Raw genomic sequence first — 1,790 nt, forward strand, 5'->3', positions numbered from 1 at the left:
CGTACTCGATATGCTGCCAGAAGCGTACCCGATAATTGCTGGCGTAATGTCGCGGAAAAACGTTTAATACACGAACATGTCTCTTCACTAAATTCGGAACGCTCCAAAACTTTTAATACACGAATATGTCTTTTCACTTAATTCGGCACGCTTGAAACTATAATACACGAATATGTCTTTTTCGCTTAATTCGCCAAGTTTAAAACTTTAAAACATGAATCGGGAACGACTTAAACAATTTACACATAACAAAAGTAAAGTATTACTCGAAAAAATTTCAAAGTCCTTTTATTACACGAACCGGGAGAGTGTTACACAAAAATCTTTAATAATTTCCGTATTTCGAAGAAATCGATCACACCAACAGCATATCATCCACGTATACAATCAATATGAAACTTATTCGTAAGCGGAACTTTCATTTCGAACAAATATTTTTCATATCATATGTGAAGTCGATCGAAAAACGACTAAGTCCCAGACGCTCCGGCGACACGATACGAACCAAACATAATATTATAATATCATCATTCAGACGACCCTATCGACTATATCATATTTATATTGACGATATACGACATCCATATAAAAATTATAAATACCAATGGCATCGTTATAGATGTGAAATAATATTTTTATATCATACACTTGAAAAATTTCTAAGTCCAGTCATTACACGAACCGGGAGGGTGTTACACAAAAATCTTTAATAATTTCCGTATTTCGAAGAAATCGATCACACCAACAGCATATCATCCACGTATACAATCAATATGAAACTTATTCGTAAGCGGAACTTTCATTTCGAACAAATATTTTTCATATCATATGTGAAGTCGATCGAAAAACGACTAAGTCCCAGACGCTCCGCCGACACGATACGTACCAAACATAATATTATAATATCATCATTCAGATGACCCTATCGACTATATCATATTCATATTGACGATATACGACATCCATATAAAAATTATAATACCAATGGCATCGTTATAGATGTGAAATAATTTTTTTATATCATACACTTGGAAAAATTTCTAAGTCCAGTCATTACACGAACCGGGAGGGTGTTACACAAAAATCTTTAATAATTTCCGTATTTCGAAGAAATCGATCACACCAACAGCATATCATCCATGTATACAATCAATATGAAACTTATTCGTAAGCGGAACTTTCATTTCGAACAAATATTTTTCATATCATATGTGAAGTCGATCGAAAAACGACTAAGTCCCAGACGCTCCGGCGACACGATACGAACCAAACATAATATTATAATATCATCATTCAGACGACCCTATCGACTATATCATATTTATATTGACGATATACGACATCCATATAAAAATTATAAATACCAATGGCATCGTTATAGATGTGAAATAATATTTTTATATCATACACTTGAAAAATTTCTAAGTCCAGTCATTACACGAACCGGGAGGGTGTTACACAAAAATCTTTAATAATTTCCGTATTTCGAAGAAATCGATCACACCAACAGCATATCATCCACGTATACAATCAATATGAAACTTATTCGTAAGCGGAACTTTCATTTCGAACAAATATTTTTCATATCATATGTGAAGTCGATCGAAAAACGACTAAGTCCCAGACGCTCCGGCGACACGATACGAACCAAACATAATATTATAATATCATCATTCAGACGACCCTATCGACTATATCATATTTATATTGACGATATACGACATCCATATAAAAATTATAAATACCAATGGCATCGTTATAGATGTGAAATAATAATTTCATATCATACA

This window comes from Danaus plexippus, assembly GCF_018135715.1.
Source record: "Danaus plexippus chromosome 29 unlocalized genomic scaffold, MEX_DaPlex mxdp_37, whole genome shotgun sequence".
NCBI lineage: Eukaryota > Metazoa > Arthropoda > Insecta > Lepidoptera > Nymphalidae > Danaus > Danaus plexippus.